The sequence below is a fragment of the Rhinatrema bivittatum genome, chromosome 9, assembly GCF_901001135.1.
Source record: "Rhinatrema bivittatum chromosome 9, aRhiBiv1.1, whole genome shotgun sequence".
In the NCBI taxonomy this organism is placed as follows: Eukaryota; Metazoa; Chordata; class Amphibia; order Gymnophiona; family Rhinatrematidae; genus Rhinatrema; species Rhinatrema bivittatum.
This window is the reverse complement of record NC_042623.1, coordinates 10,767,494-10,779,959: the sequence shown is the minus strand read 5'-3', so window position 1 is coordinate 10,779,959 and position 12,466 is coordinate 10,767,494. Positions and strand designations below refer to the sequence as shown.

At 48.0% G+C, this 12,466-nt stretch overlaps 1 protein-coding gene across 1 annotated transcript in view; it reads right to left on the bottom strand.

The window, feature by feature from the left end:
* Window positions 1–12,466, bottom strand: part of CCDC3 (coiled-coil domain containing 3) — a 49,727-nt gene that overhangs the window by 2,595 nt on the left and 34,666 nt on the right. The window lies entirely within an intron of this gene.

Genomic DNA, 12,466 nt, shown 5'->3' with positions numbered 1-12,466 from the left:
CCTGCCAGCTCCATTTATAAGCTACCTCTGGTGCCAGCTGTATTCTTTTGATTATGGCTGGTTATATTTGAAAATCAGCGGTTAGCCAGATAAGTTTGTCACGCCCCTTTTTCAGCCGGATCGAACTGACGGGCCGATACAGTACAGTGCGCTCCGATGGATGCAGTAAAAACTGCTTTTCTGTGCACCCTCCGACTTAATATCATGGCGATATTAAGTCGGAGGTCCCAAAAGTTAAAAATCGGCCTGCGGCTTGCAAACTGGACGCTCAATTTTGCGGTGTCCGGTTTCTGAACCCGTGGCTGTCAGTGGGTTTGAGAACCGTCGCCAGCAAAATTGAGCGGCGGCTGTCAAACTCGCTGACAGCCGCCGCTGCCCGAAAAGAGGCGCTAGTGTCCCTAGTGCCTCTTTTTACCGCGGGCCCTCAGTTAAATACTGCATCGCGCGCACAGGAGAGTGGCCTGGGCGCTCTCCCGCAACTTTTACTGAATCGGCCTGTGAGCTGGACAACTGAATATCCCGAAACGTTCAGTTGTCAGTTTAAATGGCTTTTGCATATTATCAACCCCTTGATTAATAGTGAATGGGAGCGAAGGCAAAACCTTTCTGGCAGCAGGGAGTGGCCAGATTAACAGAAGGACGGCAGGCCGCTCGTTTCCATTCTCCTAACCCTACTGATTATTCCGTATGAGAAAACAAAGCTATTCCGCACGCCTCGTTGTCTTATTAGTATCGTACAATGCACAGAACAGGCACAGGCTTGGGCCAGGTCTGTGCAAAACTGTAAAAGGAAGCAGGACGGGGCAGGAGAGGAGTTTCTGGTTATCAAAGGTTGCCCTGACATCCACACCTACTTACTCCGAGCTGACCTCGCCAATGGCCACTGCTGGCTCCACTCTTTTTACCTTCAATGCTACATAAACCAACCGCCCAGCGGCCATGGCGGAGCACCCAGAACACCCCCTGCGTGCCCCTTCTCTGGCCATACTGCCTCAGCTAGACGCGGGGATTTTATTTTTCCCCTCGGACACCTAATTTTTCTGTTTTGATCGCCCTGTAGGCTCTGCTCTTATCTTTGTCCTCATCATGAGCTCTGTCCATCCTGATGAAAATAGGCAGCCAGCTTGGTGATCCCTTTCTTTTAATCGTTTCATTTTATTTATTTATTTATTTAGAGTTTTTCTATACCGGCATTCGTGATTAAAAATCACATCATGCTGGTTTACATATTACAGGGGGTGTGAACACAGAAACAGAACATTAACAAGTGCAAAGAGTTCATAAAGTTACATTACAACAGGGTTCATATAACTGGGGAGAGAATTAGAGTAAGATAACTGAGCAGTTAGGATTAACTATTTACATTATATTGTGAAGTCTCTTATAAGATGTTGCTGTCATTCAATTGGGACCAGGGAAGGCTTGCTTAAATAGCCAAGTCTTAAGCCTTTTTCTGAAAGTAGGTAGGCATGGTTCTTGTCTCAGATCCGGGGGAATAGAATTCCATAGTGAAGGTCCGGCTGTGGAGAAGGCTCGGTCTCTGAAAGTTAGGTAGTGAGTGGTTTTGGTTTGGGGAACGAGGAGTGATCCTCTGTAGGCTTCTCTGATGGGTCTAGTGGATGTGTGTCGTCTAAGTGGGATTTGTAGATCAAGTATAGCATGGTGATGGATAGCTTTATAGATGATAGTGATAGATTTGTGGATAATTCTAAAGTGTATTGGCAGCCAGTGTAAGTTCTTAAGAGTGGGAGAGATGTGATCTCTTCTCCTGGTGTTGGTCAGAATTCTCGCAGCAGAGTTCTGGAGCATCTGAAGGGGTTTAATGGATGCGGAAGGGAGACCAAGTAAGATAGAATTACAATAGTCTATCTTAGAAAAGATAACTGCTTGAAGGACCGTTCTGAAGTCTCGCACGTGAAGGAGGGGTTTGGTTCTTTTCAGAACCTGTAGTTTATAGAAGCCGTCTTTTGTAGTTTGTTTGATGAAGGATTTTAAGTTAAGACGGTTGTCGATAATTATTCCTAAGTCCCTTGTTTGAGTAGTAAGTGGGTTGGTTAGAAGACATGGAGAGGGGTTACTATTTTCTGGTGAGATAAGAAGTTCCATCTTAGCCGTATTTAATATCAAATTTAGACTAGTGAGAAGGAGAGTGATTTCTTGAAGGCAGATTTCCCAAAATTCAAGAGTTTTGGTGATGGTTTCTTTGATGGGGATCAAGATCTGCACATCGTCGGCGTATAGGAAGTGAGTTAGTTTCAAGTGGGTTAGCAGTTGGCAAAGCGGAAGAAGGTATATATTAAAGAGCGTAGGGGAAAGGGAGGAGCCCTGAGGAACTCCTAAAGATGAAGTGTAGCGGGAGGATTCTTTATTATGGATTTTGACCTTATAGCCTCTATTGCTGAGGAATGTATTGAACCATGATAGTGCAGTTCCTGTAATTCCTATGTTTGCCAGTTGATTGAGGAGGATGGAGTGGTTAACGGTATCAAATGCGGCCGAAAGATCTAAGAGAATAAGTAGAAAGGATTGGCTTTTGTCAAGACCCATGATGATATGGTCTGTTAGGGATATGAGTAGAGTTTCCGTGCTTAAAGCTTTGCGGAATCCATATTGGGAGGGGTACAGTATTTTGTGATATTCAATATAGTTGGAGAGTTGGGTGTTGACCAGCTTTTCCATGATCTTGGCAATAAATCTTGGCAATAAATAAATTTTGTTAACACTCGGTTCTTTGTTCTGGAAGAGCGAGCATTTTTTATTTAATCAGTACATCAACGCTGTGGATCCACAAAGGCCCATGGATGGGAATGAAGAGAAGAGCCATGGGGGTGGCTTGCTGGAATGGAGGCTACTACCTGGTGATTACTACCTTTACTCAATAAGCCTTCACACGGTTAATGCAACTCCAACATTGCTCTCTGCTTCAACAGCAGGGGGAAATGTGGAAAAGAGGATTTGCATTCAGACAACCAACAAGGACTGAACTACACAGTCTGGGTAAACAAATAAGCGTGGGGGTAGATTGCTTATAACGGCAGTCACTACCCTAAACCAATTAAGTCTGATACTTCACTTTGAATGCATATACAGCGTTGCTCTCTGTTTCAACGGCAGGCTGAATGAAGAAAAGAGGATCTACATTCAGACAACATCCATCAAGGCAATGATCTGTGCAGTCTGGGTAAACAAGTATCGGGGTAACTTGCTTGATGCGGCAGTTACTACCCTTAACCATTAAGCCTTATGCTCACCTTTGATGCAACTCCAACATTACTCTCTGCATCAATGGCTGGAAATTCAAATCAAACAGTTACCAACAAGGGCCCTGAACTTGGTGGTTGGTGAAACAGATAAGTATGGGAAAATAAGTGTGGGAGCTTGCTGGGCAGACTGGATGGGCCAATTGGTCTTTTTCTGCCGTCATTTCTGTTTCTATAAAATTAATATTCCTGTCATGTTAGGTTTGGGGAGAAACTACTGGGGGTACTGGGCCTAGCAGGTGAAGTCAGAGGTCTCTTCCTGCAGCGAGGCGCGGGTGCTCTCCACTGCCGGCATTTCCTGTCGTTTCATTTCATGCTGGCCCTATCCATGGAAGGGATCATATTTCTGCCTCCCACGTTAGAGGCTCAGGCAGATTTCTTGCTGTGTGACGGAGTCTCGGCCCCCTGCTTTGTCTCCCCACCTGCTTGTTCATTTTTTCATCGGGCCAGGAGAAACGGAGATGTTCAAGCAAAGATTTGGGGCCGGGGAAGCACAGAAACAGGGGCTTGATCTTTTCAGCGTTAGTCCTTCCCAGGTGGCTGTCTGTCTGTCTGTCACAGGAGCTGTTCAGGACATGGTGCTGAACAGCAGGGGAATGCACTTCCCCCACGGCCGCCCTGCAGGTCCATTGTTGTTGTATTCTTAAAAGTAAGCACAGATAATGGCAAAAGGTAAGGGCTGTAACCACCGTAAGTGCACAGCGAGCACAGGAATTGGGCAGATGTGCCCGTGTGGCGACCCGAGTGCTACGCCATGAAAAAGTCAGATTTAGAACATAAGAAATTGCCATGCGGGGTCAGACGAGGGTCCATCAAGCCCAGCATCCTGTTTCCAACAGTGGCCAATCCAGGCCATAAGAACCTGGCAAGTACCCAAATACTAAGTCTGTTCCATGTTACCGTTGCTAGTAACAGTGGCGTAGCCACGGGTGGGCAGCTGCCCACCCAACTTAGACCCAGGCCCACTCATTTGGCACCGGAACTGCAAGGCTGTCGCGGGATCCCATCTCCGCGACAGCAAAAAGAGAACCCACGCCTCACGCACCATCACTACACACATGGGGAAGCGCTGCTGCGGCCGTATGGCCAACCGATCTTCCTGTTTGGGGGGGGGGGGAGAGCAGAAGTGCAGCGCACAACTTTCGCTTCTTCCCCCTCCCCCCCAAGCAGGAAGATCGGCGGGCCGTACGGCCCGACGATAGCAGGAGGCCGGTGGCAGCAGGAGAGGCCAGCTGATCTTTCTGCTTTGGGGGGAGGAAGCGGAAGCTGTGCATGTGCTTGAATATGTATATGTGGATGAGAATGGGAGTCTGAGTGTGTGTGTGTGTGGGGGGAGGTGAGAATGGAAGCTTGAATATGTGGGTGAATGGGAGTTTGAATGTGTGTGTGTGAGGGTGAGAATGGGAGCCTGGGTTTGTGTGGGTGAGAATGGAAGCTTGAATATGTGGGTGAATGGGAGTTTGAATGTGTGTATGTGTGGGTGAGAATGGGTGCTTGAATATGTGGGTGAATGGGAGTTTGAATGTGTTTATGTGTGGGTGAGAATGGGAGCCTGGGTGTGTGTGTGTGTGAAAATGGAAGCTTGAATATGTGGGTGAATGGGAGTTTGAATGTGTGTATGTGTGGGTGAGAATGGGTGCTTGAATATGTGGGTGAATGGGAGTTTGAATGTGTTTATGTGTGGGTGAGAATGGGAGCCTGGGTGTGTGTGTGGGTGAGAATGGAAGCTTGAATATGTGGGTAAGAATGGGTGCTTGAACGTGTGTATGTATGAGAATGGGAGCTTGAATATGTGTGTGTGTGGGCGAGATTGGGAGCATGGGTTTGTGGGTGAGAATGGGTGTCTGGGTGTGTGCATAAGAATATAAGCCTGGGGAGGGGTGAGAAACTGAGAGCTTGTATGTGTGTCTGCAGAGAATGTGAGTTTGTGTGTGGCGGGGGAGAGCATATGAGAGTGAGAGCATGAGTGTGTGAGGGGGAGTCTGTGAGAGAAAGCGTGTATGTGTGTGTGGAAGGGAAGAAGACAGTAATAGAAGAAAGACACTGAAAAGGAATTAGGAAATGAGCTATAAGGGAAAAAATGGGAAAAAGAGACCAGGACCAACCGATTAGAAAAATACAAAGATCGGACAACAAAGGTAAAAATATATATCTATATTTTGAGATGTTAGCAATTTAAATATAAGCAACACAACCGCTCTCTCAAAATTTATGGACAGGTAGGAGCCGTGTATAAAATTGTAATAATAAGAAGGCTAAATTACCACAAATCACCGTGAATTATGTTTGTATCATTAAGTAGACCTCACCCTTAGGCGTAGACGTGAATGCTATGCTGCATAACGTTTTACACCAGTAGTACAATCATGGGTCAGAAATGAATTTTATATGCTTAGTGAGTCCAAAGTGAAAAGAATTCAGAGTTGATGTAGCACGACATTTCCCATTGAATTCATTGTTGCAGAATTTCTTAACTCATCATAGTAATGACAACATTCAATTTCTTAAGATAATGTAGCTACTTAGCTTTTTTTGCATGTGAAGAAACGCCTGAGAGTTAAAGATCTTACAAGGCTCGAGGTACTAGCCCGACACGGACCGTGTTTCGGTGTCTGCCTTCATCAATCTATGTGAGATGATTTTCGTGGCATTTTCACCAACATGGAAGTAATGCGTTTCCTCACATTCCTACTTTATCTTAAGAAACTGAATGTTGTCATTACTATGATGCGTTAAGAAAGTCTGCAACAATGAATACAATGAGAAATGTCGTGCTACATCGACTTTGAATTCTTTTCACTTTGGACTCACTAAGCATATAAAATTCATCTCTGACTCATGATTGTACTACTGGTGTAAAACGTTATGCAGCATAGCATTCACATCTGCGCCTATGTATGAGATCTACTTAATAATACAAAAAAACTTAATTCACTAAGATTTGTTTTGTTGATAATCTGTGGTACTTTAGCCTTATTATTACGAGCAATTTAAATATGTCATCTTTGGGAATGTGCATTTCTTATATTTTTGTATTTTGCTCTTTCTTAAGTATTCAGAAATTTTAGTTTCTCAGGCTATTTTGGTTTTATTTGCATGTTTCTGTTTCTAATTTATATTCTCTTATTTCTATATTAGGTAAGGGTCGGTCTCTGGTTTGCCTGTGTGTGACTGAAGTGCAGTATTTCTGCTCACATGTAGTTTCTCTGTACTAGTCCAGCTTGTTCTGTTATTCCAGTAGGTGACGTATTAATGTTCTAGGGCCTGGTGTAGTATTTGCATTGCTGCTTTTTCATCAGGTTGCTGTTATGTGAATCCTGAGAGTCAATGCTGTGACTGTATGGTATGGCAAGGTTCTAGATGCCTCTTTCTTTGCAAGAGTTTGTGTTACTTCACAAAAAAGCAGTGGGGGGTTATTTTTTGCTGAGGTGACACCAGAGTTTGAAATTTTTTCTTCATGTTCGTTGTAATGTGAATTGCCCTAGCTCTGTGCTGCACCTGTTCTGATGATTAATTATATTGTATTTATGAATATTTCTGGTTTTCTGCAAAGATGGTTCATGAAAGAATACATTAATTTTTGTTTTATTACATGATTGGATGTGATTGTTTTCTATACTTGTGCATTTATAAACTGCAATAAATATAAAATAAATTCTGATTAATAAGGAATTTTTAATGCTGGTAAGTGCTAGAAATAATTGAAGTAAATTATTTTAAAGTTTCATACATGATGCATAATAGCTGTTGCAAATTACTTAGAAAGCCAATCTAGGGTGCAGTATATGGCATTATTTATCAGAAAAAAAAAGCAACTAGTACTTCTGCATGCCTACAGCCCACCCATGTTAACCTTGTGCCCACCCAAAAAATCAATTCTGGCTACGCCACTGGCTAGTAATAGCAGTGGCTATTTTCTAAGTCAACTTAACTAATAGCAGGTAATGTACTTCTCCTCCAAGAACTTATCCAATCCTTTTTTAAACCCAGCTACACTAACTGCACTAACCACATCCTCTGGCAACAAATTCCAGAGTTTAATTGTCTGAGTTTAAGATTTCTTTCGGTATTCACAAATGTTCGATAGCACCAGGCAGGAGTACGGCCCTCCGATGGAAACAAGGGGTGTACATTAAGAAAGAAAGGCGCTGGAAGCCATTTGCCCAGATAAAAGATTGGAAGATTGCCCGCCTTAGCTAACAGCACGGATTAAAGAGAGGCGGAGGAGGAGGAGGAGGACGCGTGTACTGGGCGCGCTCTTCCTCTCTCCCCCGTGTGCCACACACAGGTTTCTAATAGGCCGGTGCCATGCCCTGCGCTCGGCCCAGCGCACAAGTTAAGCCACGGTTAAGGATTAGCGCGTCCAAACCAGCGCAGAGCTCATAGCGCTTATCGCATGTAAACGCCATGTTGATGAGGCTGTTAGCTATTACCCCCTTGTGCAAAAAACAAAATGTATGCCCGATGCGCACATTTTTACTCTCAAAAAATAAACGCCAGCCTGGGAACTGGCACCAAGGCTTGAGGAGCCCCAAAAGTTTGCAAAAAAAAGCAGAAAATACTGCTTTTACCCGATTTCTCAGACTTCGTACTCTGGTGATATTAAAAGTTGGAGGAACCACAGAAAGCAGTAATGGCGGCGGTCAAGTTAGGGAATTTACCAGCGTCCGTTTTCAGAGAAGCCCGTAAAACTGAGCGACCGTTTTTCTAAGCCGCCGCTCCTGGGCGCCTGATGTCATGGACGCGCTAGCGCCGCGCAACGTAATCCCCAGTGCGTCCTTTTTTTTTAGCGCGGCGGCTCGTTGGCCTTACTGCGCCGAGCGCCCAGGAGAGCCGATCGTGTGCGCACTGAAGGAGAGCGCGGCCAGTTTGCTCGCACGTTTTTAGCGCACGGGCAGTGCCTCGTTTACTTCAGGCCTAAGCCTCAGAGTTTAATTTGTAGATGAAGCAGCAGCAGAAGCGGTGGGGGCTGGCCGGCACTCATTCGCCTGGGGGAGCCCTTCCTGCTCTCCCCCCTCCTCTCTCTCAGGGCCTTTCAGTTGCCCTTGCTTGGCTCTGCCACCTCTGCTTCGGTATCGCTCCCCCCTTTTTCTCTCGCTCCCTCTAGGAGGGGAAGAAGAGGGAATGGGGCTGGGTTAGAGGGACTCTTCCCTGCTGAGTCTGCTCCGGCCTCACCCTCGCAGGCTGCCTGGAGCACGCACCCACCCCCCCACCCCCCGAGAAGAGGTGGATCCTCCGTGCTGCAGGCCGTTCCCCCTCACATTAAACCCTGCTTCTTTTTAACACACTGGTGAACATGTGCAGTGCTGGACAATGCTGATCAGTGTTCAGCCGCAGCGAGTCCCTGCCCGAAGAGCTTACAATCTACGTGGCTACATGAGGCACTGGGAGCTGACGCGACTTCCCAGAAGGCACAAAGAAGAGTGAGGGGGGCAGGGGGGAGAAGCAGAATTTGAGGCCTGGCTTCCCTGGATCGCAGCCCATTTCTCTAACCCACTACACCGCCCTTAAAAGGTCCCACGAGGCAGGCACGGAAAAAAAGTCTCTGCCTATTTTGCAACTCTGCGGCCTCTCTGAAAGTGGCCCCTCAACACTCTGAGCCAGAACTTGGGCCTGGATTTCTTGCAGCAGCCGAGACTTGCGTATGGCAAAAGAAAAAAATAAAATCTCCAGCCACCGACCCCAGCGCAGTAACAGGAACGACCTCTGTCTGGGGCAAGGAGAGCCAAGATGCACAATCATCTGCCTCGCCAGATAAAAAGTGCACAGAGCAGCTGCAATCTCCTCTGCAGTCCCAGTCCTGCTTCCAGCCGTCTCGTCCCCCGGCTCTCTGCACGGAGGCAAAGGAGAGAATAAAGGAACAGAGGAACAAAGAAGAACCATGGAAGAGAATTCTTCATGGAGCGAGTTTCTAGTAAGACCGTGTCAGGCTAGCGCAGGTGGATCACGTACGCGAGGATCACGCCAGACAGAAAACGCTGTCAGACCTCCGATGCGCTCTTTTGGCAGGTCCAGTGGTTAAATAAGCCGAAGCAGCATCCCGGGCGCTGAAGCAGTGCAGTTTTTAGGGAAACGTGACCGAGAGGACATTATTATCCAGGCCAGAAGAACATCCAGGTCATGGCCCCTCCCAACCTGTCTGGCTTTAGGGAGCGGTAAATCCACAGCTCGGGCGTAAAGCACGGTCAGGCACAGGGCACACAAGCCCGTTGCAGTTGGACAGGGTCCAGCTCCTGCCCATTTCTGGCTCCTGTTTTCCCAGCAAACCAATGTCAGATTAAGTAGAAGCTAGAATTAGTGTCGCAGACGCCATGAGAGCAGCCGCGCGCCCAACCTGACTGCTGGCCTGAGGCAAATTTTCCTTGCGCCCCCAGGTCAGAGAGATCATCAGCTCAGGCTGGATCCATCCTGCTTCTTCTGTGTGAATGTGAGTGCGTGGTGCTGCTTTTCTCGGAGGAGTCCTGCAAGCCTCACAACAAGACCCAGACTGGATAAGCCATCTCGGCCTGACCTCATCAGGTAACCTTGCTTTCAAGCATTCCTAAGCTGTAAACTTTCCTTCCACAGAAATCAGAGTTACAAGATTAGAAAAACAATTCCAGGGTGGATGCGGGACAAGGGCTGATCCCCCCCCCCCCCATAAGGAGGAGCTGTGACAGTGTTTGGCCTGTCGGTTTCCTACCGGAAGCAAAGCCTCATCCCCAGATCTCCACCCACAACCTGCTTCAGAGGGAAAGCACTGTTGTGTCCGTCAGTTCCCGACGCCCTCATCGCCTCTTTGGCACCTCCTTCTTCGCCCGCAGGAAGATTGGCTGCCGCGGCGTTCCTCCTGCCGAGCTCCTCCGGCGTCCCCGGACCAGCTCCACGCTGCTGACCGCCATGTTTCTTGGAGGCCTAGGGGCGGGCGGGCGCGCGCGGCGTGGCCCCTGACTGAAGTACCAGCAATGGTGCGAACCTCGGGGGCGTCACCGCTGCCTACAACACCAGTGAGTTACCATCGCTCTCTCAGAGCCTTCCCTGGAACCAGGTACTCACTCCTCGAGGGCCTAATCCATTCCAGCTCCTGGGCTGCTTCTATGAGACATTGTGTGAGAGTTACCATCAGGTTCTGTTCCTGAACTCTGCATATCCTGCCTCCTCACTATATTCAGTTTCTCTACAGCTCAGTTATCCTGGGATCGCTGTTCCAGTGCCTGAGGGACTACAGCCCAGCCGGGCACTTCCAGCTCACTACTGCCACCTCTGGTGGTTCAGTATACTGTCTAATAACAGAACTAGTGTGCGTCTGTCTCCCAAATCCGAGCCTGACCGGTGGTCCCTCTCGGGATCTTTCCCCGGGGTCGTGGTCATCTGCCACCGGCCCAAGGATCCACCCACAACTCCTAAATACTACAGATTGCTAACTCCTATCTGATTGCTCCTCCCATCAGATAGCGGTTTCATTACAGATTGCTAACTCCTCACGGAGAATCATTACAAGCACCTGAAGTTGGGACCAGGGGTAAGTTAGCCAGAAGTATTAATGTATTAGCGGGCCAAATCTGTAAAGTCTGCTCGGCTGTGCACACTGATTAACACGCGGTTGGCCGCGCGTTTGTCGCATGTCTATTACCCCTTATACTGTAAGGGGTTTAGTGCGTCACAAATGTGCAGCCAACCCCCCTGGAGACTAATAGCGCTCATCACATGCAAATGAGGCTATTATTAGTCAGTCAGTCACCTGGGATACTGAAAGTAAAATGTGCGGCCAATCCACACATTTTATGCTCAAAAATTAACGCCTGCCCTAGCAATCCTAGCGATATTAAGTCTGAGGAACCAAAAAGGTTAAAATTAAAAAAAAACAAAAAAAAGTGCCAGCAGGTCCGGAGCACGGACGCTCAATTTTAATGGCATCGGTTTTCCTATCCGGTGGCTGTCAGTGGATTCAGAAAACCCGGACACTCGTAAAACTGAGCATCGGTTTCCTGACCCCGCTGCCAGAGCCCCTCTCCTGGACTATGGAGGCGCTAGGGGCGGGTAATCATCCCTAGCGCCTCCTTTTAGTGCGACCCCTCGTTTAAATACAGGATCGTGCGCCCAGGAGAGGTGGCTGGGCGCGCGTTGGGGGAGCGGGCGCTGAACACGGAGCGCTCGTTCTCCCGCCGTCTTTACTGAATCGGCCCGTGGGCAGGCTAAGGCTCATGGCACGTTTGAAACCTTCTTTAGGATAAACCGGCGCTCAGTGGCAAGGATGCTGGAGATACGTGTTATGTAGCAGACAGGACCCTGCATCCCTAAAACTTACTTACAAACGCACGCTCCTAGGATTGCCTCGCAATGCAACCAGAAACGGATGCACGCTGGACTTCTTGCTGGGTTTTTGGGGGGGAGGAGGGGCTTTTTACCCTTATAAATTATCTTCTAATTTACAAGCAAAAGTTTAGAAGGGAGAAAGGTGCTTTAGGGAAACCCTGAAAAACTGGCTGAGGCGGAACAGCAGGCAAGCACTGCAGGCTTAACTCGTGCAAGGCCGAGGTGCATTTCAGACTGGAAACCCTAGAAAGGCAGGCTGGCACCTGAGCAGCCCTCTTAGGACCTCTGCCTTGCCTCCGCTGCACGTGTCCAGCGAGTTGCATGCTGCAAAGGTGCCAGACGCCTCCCCTCCTGCTAGCGAGGCCCGCGACCTTCTGCCGGGTACACGGGGAGCTGCGTACGCTCCAGAACTGAAGGTCAGTTTGGAAAGCTCTCCACGTGTTAAGTTGCCTTTCCGTCTGAACAAAGCTTTAATGTGGGTCCTCTGCGATTTGTTATTGAAGACAGAACAGGAGAAATGTTTCCCCTCTCTGCAGTCTCCCTTGGCACCAACATGCTGCTTTCATATCTTTGTACGGGTTTGAGTTGGAGGACGTTAGGTAGGCCGTTAAGGATTGTTCCTCCCTGACAAGTGGCCAGCGCCGGTGGGGTCAGAGTGACCTTGACGGCGGTGCTTCGAGGACGCTGTTTGGGTTTTGGACCAGACAGCTTCCTGGATTGCTTTTTTTTCCCCTAGCGCCCGGTTTATTTACTCGGGAAGCCTCCTCAGTGCTGAGCCCGCGCGTTTCACATTGGCAAAAACGCAGGAGCGCGGTTGCTGCAGATGAAACCACCATGAATGACCTACATGAGTTGTAAAAGCGGTTTATAAACATTTTTAAATAAAATACATTTTCTCTTAATGCTTGGGC